The following is a 14,113-nucleotide window of genomic DNA, read 5'->3' as shown; positions in this document are numbered from 1 at the left end:
ACCGTAGCTCTTGTCATAATTTAATATACATAGAAATCAGAAACGGGCATGTCAGGATAGACATCACGAGTGATAATGCGGCCAGTATCTGTGTGCGCTTGAGAGCACCTTGTTGTTCTACTGTGGTGCCCACGCCGCCGGGTCTGTAAATGTCATCGACCTTCTTTATATACGCATACGCTAAAGACTGTATATTCTCTATGGATTTGAACACGTCCTTTGTTTCGCGTAACGCTTGAGCTGTCTCGAGCGTGATGTTGTGAGTGTACGCCAGTGTTTCGCGTGCACCGAGGTCCGAAAGGGCGTGCGCTACAACTATTAACCTTGGTTTGGGAGTGTGGCGAAACGCTCACTCCGCTGTAATGGGCGGATGCAATGTTATCACCTGGTACGTTTCGTTAGTTGGGTCGTAACACACCGGTCCGTGACACGGACCGTCACATTGTATGGGGCACAGTAAGGACAACACGCCGCCGACCGTGACTTCGCACTCGACCGCGGTGGTGTTGTCGATTTGCAAAGGATCACATACGCCTCTCCAGTCGCAATGAGGCACATTGTAGTTGACCTGACCGTCGGTCACCATAGCTTTCGTCAGCCAACACACTCGATTGCCCTTCGAAACATCGGCGATCAACGTGAGCGTAGAGGTCGCCGTCGCTTTACTGTCCGCCAGGATATCCGTGTGTGAGTGCACGCTCGACGTCGATTGACAACCGGTCATGTCAGACCTGATCAGACCTTCTGAACACATGACCATCAGTTGTTGTGCGGCCGAGAGTATTGCGATCATACCGTTGAGATGTGTAGAAAGCGCGTACACGCCAGCCTTCCACGTTTCCAAAGTTTCCAGCAGTCTAGAGGGACTTGTCTTAGCGCGCACGGCTGTGCTGAATTTGCGTTGGGGAGACACAACGGCGTCGACCTCGCTTAGGATCTGTGGGCTCATGTACTCGTGGTAGGCCAAGACGTGTATAGTCGAGCGCAGTGACGCCCCGAACACTTGACCCGGTTTTGTTGTGGCGATATGCGTGTCCAGTAACGCGGCAAAGTCCGCGTGTCTAGCGTGTATTGATTTTACAGCTCACTCATACCCCAACAGTACGGTCCGTAGAAGTTCGTTCACTTGTTTCCATGCGCTCGTGGAACACAGGACATCGCAACCTCTGTGATACTCAAGTAAAGCGTCACACACCAGCTGCTTGCACGTTGGAAATACAATCGGTAGTAACTTCTTACTCCACTCTATGTTGAACACAGATAGTATGTATATGGGCGGTTGCGGCGGTTTGCGCATTTTCTATCCACCCTCCGCTAATATGACTCTGTGGTCTGTCTCCTGAGATGGTGCGGTTGGAACTTGCGAGAGTGCACTATCGACGGTCGGCGTTTCAATTTCGTCAACTGTGCCATTTTCAGCCGCTGGCAAACGGCCGTCGACGGTCGATGCGAGACACCAACATAATGTTAGACCGCGACCCTCATGCCAGTTTTCTGTAGTACTGGTTGTAGTTTCTCGTGCACACTCGAAACGCCATTACGATCACAATCACGTTTATTAATAAATCCAGTGTTGTAGCGACTGCAGCCAGCGCCGTCGCGCAACTCGTGTCGGTGTTATCTCTCGATACTTTCATTCGTATCCGAGCGTATGCAGAATCTACGGATCTGGTGAAGTTGCTTGTCACTAGCTTGCGCACATTTGATATGGCACTTTGCGCGAGACTCACACAACCTGCAGTGGCGACCGTCGCGTCAGTGCAAAGTTTTTCCGATATATCGCTCGCAACATCGTTTGTCATTTGCTGTACACTGTGCACACTGGCCGTGAGGTCGCGGAGAGGGTTTTCGTTACGAGTTGTGTAATATCCGCTGACTTGCCGATTCAATTCTGGTGGCGCTGACCCAAACGAGAACGCTTTTAAGGCGCATGTCGTGGTAACTCTGGTAGCGCCGTGGTTGACGAGGACGATCATCTTTAGCAATAGTTCATCTCGAAGCGCAACGATGGTGAGGGCGACGGGTTGGCCGGTTCCGCCTTCAGGCCACTCGGTTGCCGCTAGATTGCCCAATGCCACACACGCAGACGAACCCTGTACACACTCAATGACCCGTGTGCGATCGTTGATTTCTGCTAGTACGTTTGCTAGTTCTACATGCTTCCACGGATCGGGCGTGGGCACGCGCTTGTTTTAGAGGCGTTTTCGCGCAGCCTCTACCCTGCACGACCGCTCGTGGCCGTACTAGCTATATTTATCTTTATTTGTTTCACACACACACACACACACACACACACACACACACACACACACACACACACACACACACACACACACACACACACACACACACACACACACACACACACACACACACACAGACACACACACACACACACACACACACACACACACACACACACACACACACAGGCCCTTGCGTGCAAACCCCGGTCAGGCCTGCAGTGTACACATCAGAGACATGATGTTCTTTCACAGAACTGAGGTTGTTCATTACTAAATGACTTTTACAGGAATATTGTTATTATACTATTCAACAGGTTGATCATAATAATGTGTATTAAACCCACAACCTAGCACTGAGGACAGAGGGACTTTATTTAAATTAGTACTTAATGGAAACGATACATAATGATACATAAGAGCCATGTCATACATTCAGCCTAGGAATAGTAGCATTGTGCACTATTAAAAATATACACATCAATTGCTCGAATCCCATTGTTGCAAAGTGAAACTCTAATAAAACTCTAGTCTGACATCAACAGAGAAGACTTAGTGTATGTACTACGAATACAGCATTAGGATTTCGAGTGGACCGTGCACCTTGTGAACCATCAGAGGCTTATGACGCAACATATCTTCCAGTTGCTATTAGACAAGTTATAATTCTCGACCATTTTTCGGAACTGGTTTCTTGGGTCCGTGAGTAAATGCCAAATGAGATGATAGTCCTTAAGTAAGTTCCTGGTGATCCCATGTCACGCTCTTGCCCATCAGCCGGTGAACGCTGAGACGGAACTCGATGAGAGCGATGTATTTTTTAAGTGCTCCGAATGTACTTCTAACAAGCGTGCGATTCACTTCGTGAGTAAACCGCAGCTGCAGCTGATTCAAACAGTCGAGCCAACTTTCTACATGAAAATATGAGTTTTGTAGTTAGTCGAGTTACCTTTTGTGTGGCACATGCACGGGTCGTTAGCGTCCAGCTCCCAGCTTATAGAGTCCTGTATTGACACAGACGTCAATACATCTCGATGTCATGCAACACACAAAGTCTGTCGTGTGAAAACAAGGTCCAATCAGGCTGAAACGTTACAAGAAGGTAGAATCTATTGAGTTGTAAGTGATCTGAACGTTTCATGATGATCGCACATTCCTATAGGGGGTCAAACCATGTCCCAAAGGTCACCGGGTCTGGTGTCACTTTAAAGAAGTAGTCCAGTTACACCTTTGTGGGCTTATAACTTGGCTTCTGAATATCTTGGAGAGGTCAGGTTTGTTTTAGAGTACTCCAATTAACAGCCCCCTTTACCACTAAAAGGAATGGAGTCATTAGCACTTATGGTTTTTAAATGGCACCCAGAATTATGTTGCACGAAGCACAATTTCACATCATTCTGGTTTCATTTGAGTGAAAACAAGGTCCAATCAGGCTGAAACGTTACAAGAAGGTAGAATCTATTGAGTTGTAAGTGATCTGAACGTTTCATGATGATTGCACATTCCTATAGGGGGTAAAACCATGTCCCAAAGGTCACCGGGACTGGTGTCACTTTAAAGAAGTAGTCCAGTTACACATTTGTGGGCTTATAACTTGGCTTCTGAATGTCCTAGAGAGATCAGGTTTGTTTTAGAGTACTCCAATTAACAGCCCCCATTACCACTAAAAGGAATGGAGTCAATAGAACTTATGGTTTTTAAATGGCACCCAGAATTATGTTGCACGAAGCACAATTTCACATCATTATGGGTTCATTTGTGTGAAAACAAGTTCCAATCAGGCTGAAACGTTACAAGAAGGTAGAATCTATTGAGTTGTAAGTGATCTGAACGTTTCATGATGATCCCACATTCCTATAGGGGGTAAAACCAAGTCCCAAAGGTCACCGGGCCTGGTGTCACTTTAAAGAAGTAGTCCAGTTACACCTTTGAGGTCTTATAACTTGGCTTCTGAATGTCCTAGAGAGATGAGGTTTATTTTAGTGTACTCAAATCAACAGCCCCTACAACCTCAAAAAGGAATGGAATCATTAGCACTCATGGTTTTTAAATGGCACCCAGAATTATGTTAAACGAAGCACAATTTCACATCATTCTGGGTTCATTTGTGTGAAAACAAGGTCCAATCAGGCTGAAACATTACAGGAAGGTAGAATCTATTGAGTTGTAAGTGATCTGAACGTTTCATGATGATAGCACTTTCCTAAGGGGGTCAAACCATGTCCCAAAGGTCACCGGGCCTGGTGTCAATTTAAAGAAGTAGTCCAGTTACACATTTGTGGGCTTATAACTTGGCTTCTGAATGGCCTAGAGAGATCAGGTTTGTTTTAGTATACTCCAATGAACAGCTCCTACAACCACAAAAAGGAATGGAGTCATTAGCACTTATGGTTTTTAAATGGCACCCAGAATTATGTGGCACGAAGCACAATTTCACATCATTCTGGGTTCATTTGTGTGAAAACAAGGTCCAATCAGGCTGAAACGTTACAGGAAGGTAGAATCTATTGAGTTGTAAGTGATCTGAACGTTTCATGATGATAGTACTTTCCTAAGGGGATCAAACCATGTCCCAAAGGTCACCGGATCTGGTGTCAATTTAAAGAAGTAGTCCAGTTACACATTTGTGGGCTTATAACTTGGCTTCTGAATGTCCTAGAGAGATCAGGTTTGTTTTAATGTACTCCAATCAACAGCCCCTACAACCACAAAAAGGAATGGAGTCATTAGCACTTATGGTTTTTAAATGGCTCCCAGAATTATGTTGCACGAAGCACAATTTCACATCATTCTGAGTTCATTTGTGTGAAAACAAGGTACAATCAGGCTGTAACGTTACAAGAAGGTAGAATCTATTGAGTTGTAAGTGATCTGAACGTTTCATGATGATAGCACTTTCCTAAGGGGGTCAAACCATGTCCCAAAGGTCACCGGATCTGGTGTCAATTTAAAGAAGTAGTCCAATTACACTTTTGAGGGCTTATAACTTGGTTTCTGAATGTCCTAGAGAGATCAGGTTTGTTTTAGTGTACTCCAATAAACAGCCCCTACAACCTCAAAAAGGACTGGAGTCATTAGCACTTATGGTTTTTAAATGGCACCCACAATTATGTTGCACGAAGCACAATTTCACATCATTCTGGGTCCATTTGTGTGAAAACAAGGTCCAATCAGGCTGAAACGTTACAGGAAGGTAGAATCTATTGAGTTGTAAGTGATCTGAACGTTTCATGATGATAGCACTTTCCTAAGGGGGTCAAACCATGTCCCAAAGGTCACCGGATCTGGTGTCAACTTAAAGAAGTAGTCCAGTTACACCTTTGTGGGCTTATAACTTGGCTACTGAATGTCCTAGAGAGATCAGGTTTGTTTTAGTATACTCCAATCAACAGCCTCTACAACCACAAAAAGGAATGGAGTCATTAGCACTTATGGTTTTTAAATGGCACCCAGAATTATGTTGCACGAAGCACAATTTCACATAATTCTGGGTTCATTTGTGTGAAAACAAGGTCCAATCAGGCTGAAACATTACAGGAAGGTAGAATCTGTTGAGTTGTAAGTGATCTGAACGTTTCATGATGATAGCACTTTCCTAAGGGGGTCAAACCATGTCCCAAAGGTCACCGGGCCTGGTGTCACTTTAAAGAAGTAGTCCAGTTACACATTTGTGGGCTTATAACTTGGCTTCTTAATATCCTAGAGAGGTCAGGTTTGTTTTAGAGTACTCCATTCCAGAGCCCCCATTACCACTAAAAGGAATGGAGTCATTAGCACTTATGGTTTTTAAATGGCACCCAGAATTATGTTGCACGAAGCACAATTTCACATCATTCTGGGTTCATTTGTGTGAAAACAAGGTCCAATCAGGCTGAAACGTTACAGGAAGGTAGAATCTATTGAGTTGTAAGTGATCTGAACGTTTCATGATGATAGTACTTTCCTAAGGGGATCAAACCATGTCCCAAAGGTCACCGGATCTGGTGTCAATTTAAAGAATTAGTCCAGTTACACATTTGTGGGCTTATAACTTGGCTTCTGAATGTCCTAGAGAGATCAGGTTTGTTTTAATGTACTCCAATCAACAGCCCCTACAACCACAAAAAGGAATGGAGTCATTAGCACTTATGGTTTTTAAATGGCTCCCAGAATTATGTTGCACGAAGCACAATTTCAAATCATTCTGGGTTCATTTGTGTGAAAACAAGGTACAATCAGGCTGAAACGTTACAAGAAGGTAGAATCTATTGAGTTGTAAGTGATCTGAACGTTTCATGATGATAGCACTTTCCTAAGGGGGTCAAACCATGTCCCAAAGGTCACCGGATCTGGTGTCAATTTAAAGGAGTAGTCCAGTTACACATTTGTGGGCTTATAACTTGGCTTCTGAATGTCCTAGAGAGATCAGGTTTGTTTTAATGTACTCCAACCAACAGCCCCTACAACCACAAAAAGGAATGGAGTCATTAGCACTTATGGCTTGTAAATGGCACCCAGAATTATGTTGCACGAAGCACAATTTCACATCATTCTGGGTCCATTTGTGTGAAAACAAGGTCCAATCAGGCTGAAACGTTACAAGAAGGTAGAATCTATTGAGTTGTAAGTGATCTGAACGTTTCATGATGATCGCACATTCCTATAGGGGGTCAAACCATGTCCCAAAGGTCACCGGGTCTGGTGTCACTTTAAAGAAGTAGTCCAGTTACACCTTTGTGGGCTTATAACTTGGCTTCTGAATATCCTAGAGAGGTCAGGTTTGTTTTAGAGTACTCCAATTAACAGCCCCCATTACCACTAAAAGGAATGGAGTCATTAGCACTTATGGTTTTTAAATGGCACCCAGAATTATGTTGCACGAAGCACAATTTCACATCATTCTGGTTTCATTTGAGTGAAAACAAGGTCCAATCAGGCTGAAACGTTACAAGAAGGTAGAATCTATTGAGTTGTAAGTGATCTGAACGTTTCATGATGATTGCACATTCCTATAGGGGGTAAAACCATGTCCCAAAGGTCACCGGGCCTGGTGTCACTTTAAAGAAGTAGTCCAGTTACACATTTGTGGGCTTATAACTTGGCTTCTGAATGTCCTAGAGAGATCAGGTTTGTTTTAGTATACTCCAATCAACAGCCCCTACAACCACAAAAAGGAATGGAGTCATTAGCACTTATGGTTTGTAAATGGCACCCAGAATTATGTTGCACGAAGCATAATTTCATATCATTCTGGGTTCATTTGTGTGAAAACAAGGTACAATCAGGCTGAAACGTTACAGGAAGGTAGAATCTATTGAGTTGTAAGTGATCTAAACGTTTCATGATGATAGCACTTTCCTAAGGGGGTCAAACCATGTCCCAAAGGTCACCGGATCTGGTGTCAATTTAAAGAAGTAGTCCAGTTACACATTTGTGGGCTTTTAACTTGGCTTCTGAATGGCCTAGAGAGATCAGGTTTGTTTTAGTATACTCCAATGAACAGCCCCTACAACCACAAAAAGGAATGGAGTCATTAGCACTTATGGTTTTTAAATGGCACCCAGAATTATGTGGCACGAAGCACAATTTCACATCATTCTGGGTTCATTTGTGTGAAAACAAGGTACAATCAGGCTGAAACGTTACAAGAAGGTAGAATCTATTGAGTTGTAAGTGATCTGAACGTTTCATGATGATAGCACTTTCCTAAGGGGGTCAAACCATGTCCCAAAGGTCACCGGATCTGGTGTCAATTTAAAGAAGTAGTCCAATTACACCGTTGAGGGCTTATAACTTGGTTTCTGAATGTCCTAGAGAGATCAGGTTTGTTTTAGTGTACTCCAATCAACAGCCCCTACAACCTCAAAAAGGATTGGAGTCATTAGCGCTTATGGTTTTTAAATGGCACCCAGAATTATGTTGCACGAAGCACAATTTCACATCATTCTGGGTTCATTTGTGTGAAAACAAGGTCCAATCAGGCTGAAACATTGCAAGAAGGTAGAATCTATTGACTTGTAAGTGATCTGTACGTTTCATGATGATAGCACTTTCCGAAGGGGGTCAAACCATGTCCCAAAGGTCACCGGATCTGGTGTTAACTTAAAGAAGTAGTCCAGTTACACATTTGTGGGCTTATAACTTGGCTTCTGAATGTCCTAGAGAGATCAGGTTTGTTTTAGTATACTCCAATCAACAGCCCCTACAACCACAAAAAGGAATGGAGACATTAGCACTCATGGTTTTTAAATTGGCACCCAGAATTATGTTGCACGAAGCACAATTTCACATCATTCTGGGTTCATTTGTGTGAAAACAAGGTCCAATCAGGCTGAAACGTTACAGGAAGGTAGAATCTATTGAGTTGTAAGTGATCTGAACGTTTCATGATGACAGCACTTTCCTAAGGGGGTCAAACCATGTCCCAAAGGTCACCGGATCTGGTGTCAATTTAAAGAAGTAGTCCAGTTACACATGTGTGGGCTTATAACTTGGCTTCTGAATGTCCTAGAGAGATCAGGTTTGTTTTAATGTACTCCAACCAACAGCCCCTACAACCACAAAAAGGAATTGAGTCATTAGCACTTATGGTTTTTAAATGGCACCCACAATTATGTTGCACGAAGCACAATTTCACATCATTCTGGGTCCATTTGTGTGAAAACAAGGTCCAATCAGGCTGAAACGTTACAGGAAGGTAGAATCTATTGAGTTGTAAGTGATCTGAACGTTTCATGATGATAGTACTTTCCTAAGGGGATCAACCCATGTCCCAAAGGTCACCGGATCTGGTGTCAATTTAAAGAAGTAGTCCAGTTACACATTTGTGGGCTTATAACTTGGCTTCTGAATGTCCTAGAGAGATCAGGTTTGTTTTAATGTACTCCAATCAACAGCCCCTACAACCACAAAAAGGAATGGAGTCATTAGCACTTATGGTTTTAAATGGCACCCAGAATTATGTTGCACGAAGCACAATTTCACATCATTCTGGGTCCATTTGTGTGAAAACAAGGTCCAACCAGGCTGAAACGTTACAAGAAGGTAGAATCTATTGAGTTGTAAGTGATCTGAACGTTTCATGATGATCGCACATTCCTATAGGGGGTCAAACCATGTCCCAAAGGTCACCGGGCCTGGTGTCACTTTAAAGAAGTAGTCCAGTTACACATTTGCGGGCTTATAACTTGGCTTCTGAATATCCTAGAGAGGTCAGGTTTGTTTTAGAGTACTCCAATCCAGAGACCCCATTACCACTAAAAGGAATGGAGTCATTAGCACTTATGGTTTTTAAATGGCACCCAGAATTATGTTGCACGAAGCACAATTTCACATCATTCTGGGTTCATTTGTGTGAAAACAAGGTCCAATCAGGCTGAAACGTTACAGGAATGTAGAATCTATTGAGTTGTAAGTGATCTGAACGTTTCATGATGATAGTACTTTCCTAAGGGGATCAAACCATGTCCCAAAGGTCACCGGATCTGGTGTCAATTTAAAGAATTAGTCCAGTTACACATTTGTGGGCTTATAACTTGGCTTCTGAATGTCCTAGAGAGATCAGGTTTGTTTTAATGTACTCCAATCAACAGCCCCTACAACCACAAAAAGGAATGGAGTCATTAGCACTTATGGTTTTTAAATGGCTCCCAGAATTATGTTGCACGAAGCACAATTTCACATCATTCTGGGTTCATTTGTGTGAAAACAAGGTACAATCAGGCTGAAACGTTACAAGAAGGTAGAATCTATTGAGTTGTAAGTGATCTGAACGTTTCATGATGATAGCACTTTCCTAAGGGGGTCAAACCATGTCCCAAAGGTCACCGGATCTGGTGTCAATTTAAAGAAGTAGTCCAGTTACACATTTGTGGGCTTATAACTTGGCTTCTGAATGTCCTAGAGAGATCAGGTTTGTTTTAATGTACTCCAACCAACAGCCCCTACAACCACAAAAAGGAATGGAGTCATTAGCACTTATGGCTTGTAAATGGCACCAAGAATTATGTTGCACGAAGCACAATTTCACATCATTCTGGGTCCATTTGTGTGAAAACAAGGTCCAATCAGGCTGAAACGTTACAAGAAGGTAGAATCTATTGAGTTGTAAGTGATCTGAACGTTTCATGATGATCGCACATTCCTATAGGGGGTCAAACCATGTCCCAAAGGTCACCGGGTCTGGTGTCACTTTAAAGAAGTAGTCCAGTTACACCTTTGTGGGCTTATAACTTGGCTTCTGAATATCCTAGAGAGGTCAGGTTTGTTTTAGAGTACTCCAATTAACAGCCCCCATTACCACTAAAAGGAATGGAGTCATTAGCACTTATGGTTTTTAAATGGCACCCAGAATTATGTTGCACGAAGCACAATTTCACATCATTCTGGTTTCATTTGAGTGAAAACAAGGTCCAATCAGGCTGAAACGTTACAAGAAGGTAGAATCTATTGAGTTGTAAGTGATCTGAACGTTTCATGATGATTGCACATTCCTATAGGGGGTAAAACCATGTCCCAAAGGTCACCGGGCCTGGTGTCACTTTAAAGAAGTAGTCTAGTTACACATTTGTGGGCTTATAACTTGGCTTCTGAATGTCCTAGAGAGATCAGGTTTGTTTTAGTAAACTCCAATCAACAGCCCCTACAACCACAAAAAGGAATGGAGTCATTAGCACTTATGGTTTGTAAATGGCACCCAGAATTATGTTGCACGAAGCATAATTTCATATCATTCTGGGTTCATTTGTGTGAAAACAAGGTACAATCAGGCTGAAACGTTACAGGAAGGTAGAATCTATTGAGTTGTAAGTGATCTAAACGTTTCATGATGATAGCACTTTCCTAAGGGGGTCAAACCATGTCCCAAAGGTCACCGGATCTGGTGTCAATTTAAAGAAGTAGTCCAGTTACACATTTGTGGGCTTTTAACTTGGCTTCTGAATGGCCTAGAGAGATCAGGTTTGTTTTAGTATACTCCAATGAACAGCCCCTACAACCACAAAAAGGAATGGAGTCATTAGCACTTATGGTTTTTAAATGGCACCCAGAATTATGTGGCACGAAGCACAATTTCACATCATTCTGGGTTCATTTGTGTGAAAACAAGGTACAATCAGGCTGAAACGTTACAAGAAGGTAGAATCTATTGAGTTGTAAGTGATCTGAACGTTTCATGATGATAGCACTTTCCTAAGGGGGTCAAACCATGTCCCAAAGGTCACCGGATCTGGTGTCAATTTAAAGAAGTAGTCCAATTACACCGTTGAGGGCTTATAACTTGGTTTCTGAATGTCCTAGAGAGATCAGGTTTGTTTTAGTGTACTCCAATCAACAGCCCCTACAACCTCAAAAAGGATTGGAGTCATTAGCGCTTATGGTTTTTAAATGGCACCCACAATTATGTTGCACGTAGCACAATTTCACATCATTCTGGGTCCATTTGTGTGAAAACAAGGTCCAATCAGGCTGAAACGTTACAGGAAGGTAGAATCTATTGAGTTGTAAGTGATCTGAACGTTTCATGATGATAGCACTTTCCTAAGGGGGTCAAACCATGTCCCAAAGTTCACCGGATCTGGTGTCAACTTAAAGAAGTAGTCCAGTTACACCTTTTTGGGCTTATAACTTGACTTCTGAATGTCCTAGAGAGATCAGGTTTGTTTTAGTATACTCCAATCAACAGCCCCTACAACCACAAAAAGGAATGGAGTCATTAGCACTTATGGTTTGTAAATGGCACCCAGAATTATGTTGCACGAAGCACAATTTCACATCATTCTGGGTTCATTTGTGTGAAAACAAGGTCCAATCAGGCTGAAACGATACAGGAAGGTAGAATCTATTGAGTTGTAAGTGATCTGAACGTTTCATGATGATTGCACATTCCTATAGGGGGTCAAACCATGTCCCAAAGGTCACCGGTCCTGGTGTCACTTTAAAGAAGTAGTCCAGTTACACCTTTGTGAGCTTATAACTTGGCTTCTGAATATCCTAGAGAGGTCAGGTTTGTTTTAGTGTACTCCAATCCAGAGCCCCCATTACCACTAAAAGGAATGGAGTCATTAGCACTTATGGTTTTTAAATGGCACCCAGAATTATGTTGCACGAAGCACAATTTCACATCATTCTGGGTTCATTTGTGTGAAAACAAGGTCCAATCAGGCTGAAACATTGCAAGAAGGTAGAATCTATTGACTTGTAAGTGATCTGTACGTTTCATGATGATAGCACTTTCCTAAGGGGGTCAAACCATGTCCCAAAGGTCACCGGATCTGGTGTTAACAAAGAAGTAGTCCAGTTACACATTTGTGGGCATATAACTTGGCTTCTGAATGTCCTAGAGAGATCAGGTTTGTTTTAGTATACTCCAATCAACAGCCCCTACAACCACAAAAAGGAATGGAGACATTAGCACTCATGGTTTTTAAATGGCACCCAGAATTATGTTGCACGAAGCACAATTTCACATCATTCTGGGTTCATTTGTGTGAAAACAAGGTCCAATCAGGCTGAAACGTTACAGGAAGGTAGAATCTATTGAGTTGTAAGTGATCTGAACGTTTCATGATGACAGCACTTTCCTAAGGGGGTCAAACCATGTCCCAAAGGTCACCGGATCTGGTGTCAATTTAAAGAAGTAGTCCAGTTACACATGTGTGGGCTTATAACTTGGCTTCTGAATGTCCTAGAGAGATCAGGTTTGTTTTAATGTACTCCAACCAACAGCCCCTACAACCACAAAAAGGAATTGAGTCATTAGCACTTATGGTTTTTAAATGGCACCCACAATTATGTTGCACGAAGCACAATTTCACATCATTCTGGGTCCATTTGTGTGAAAACAAGGTCCAATCAGGCTGAAACGTTACAGGAAGGTAGAATCTATTGAGTTGTAAGTGATCTGAACGTTTCATGATTATAGTACTTTCCTAAGGGGATCAACCCATGTCCCAAAGGTCACCGGATCTGGTGTCAATTTAAAGAAGTAGTCCAGTTACACATTTGTCGGCTTATAGCTTGGCTTCTGAATGTCCTAGAGAGATCAGGTTTGTTTTAATATACTCCAATCAACAGCCCCTACAACCACAAAAATGAATGGAGTCATTAGCACTTATGGTTTGTAAATGGCACCCAGAATTATGTTGCATGAAGCACAATTTCACATCATTCTGGGTCCATTTGTGTGAAAACAAGGTCCAATCAGGCTGAAACGTTACAAGAAGGTAGAATCTATTGAGTTGTAAGTGATCTGAACGTTTCAAGATGATCGCACATTCCTATAGGGGGTCAAACCATGTCCCAAAGGTCACCGGGCCTGGTGTCACTTTAAAGAAGTAGTCCAGTTACACCTTTGTGGGCTTATAACTTGGCTTCGGAATATCCTAGAGAGGTCAGGTTTGTTTTAGAGTACTCCAATCCAGAGCCCCCATTACCACTAAAAGGAATGGAGTCATTAGCACTTATGGTTTTTAAATGGCACCCAGAATTATGTTGCACGAAGCACAATTTCACATCATTCTGGGTCCATTTGTGTGAAAACAAGGTCCAATCAGGCTGAAACGTTACAAGAAGGTAGAATCTATTGAGTTGTAAGTGATCTGAACGTTTCATGATGATCGCACATTCCTATAGGGGGTCAAACCATGTCCCAAAGGACACCGGGCCTGGTGTCACTTTAAAGACGTAGTCCAATTACACCTTTGAGGGCTTATAACTTGGCTTCTGAATGTCCTAGAGAGATCAGGTTTGTTTTAGTGTACTCCAATCGACAGCCCCTACAACCTCAAAAAGGAATGGAATCATTAGCACTTATGGTTTTTAAATGGCACCCAGAATTATGTTGCACGAAGCACAATTTCACATCATTCTGGGTTCATTTGTGTGAAAACAAG

Source organism: Nothobranchius furzeri, unplaced genomic scaffold (genome assembly GCF_043380555.1).
Source record: "Nothobranchius furzeri strain GRZ-AD unplaced genomic scaffold, NfurGRZ-RIMD1 Scf051, whole genome shotgun sequence".
NCBI lineage: Eukaryota > Metazoa > Chordata > Actinopteri > Cyprinodontiformes > Nothobranchiidae > Nothobranchius > Nothobranchius furzeri.
Note: the sequence above shows the minus strand (reverse complement) of the source record.